A 351-nucleotide genomic window follows, 5' to 3' on the forward strand; every position below is an offset into this window, starting at 1 on the left:
CTGGACAACCATCTGTCAGGGATGCTTTAGGGTGGATTTCTGCATTGAGCAGGGGGTTGGACTCGATGGCCTTGTGGGCCCCTTCCAACTCTGCTGTTCTATGATTCTATGAAACGTCCTCTTTTTACAGCGGCAGCAGCTTACGTCCTATACAGCCGAGCTGCCGGAGTGCATTGTGGATGTTGTAGTTTTCTGGGCGCCGCCGCGCAAGAGAACTCGCCGCGCACAGCCCCGTAGGTGACACTACAAGCCCCACCTGCCCGTAGAGGAAGAAGGCGAGAGTCGGGCTTAGCCATTCCTGCGCGATTCTTCGGGGCAGCGGCAAAAGGCGACAGGTGGGCGGGCATGTCG

This window comes from Elgaria multicarinata, chromosome 1 (assembly GCF_023053635.1).
Source record: "Elgaria multicarinata webbii isolate HBS135686 ecotype San Diego chromosome 1, rElgMul1.1.pri, whole genome shotgun sequence".
Classification (NCBI taxonomy): domain Eukaryota; kingdom Metazoa; phylum Chordata; class Lepidosauria; order Squamata; family Anguidae; genus Elgaria; species Elgaria multicarinata.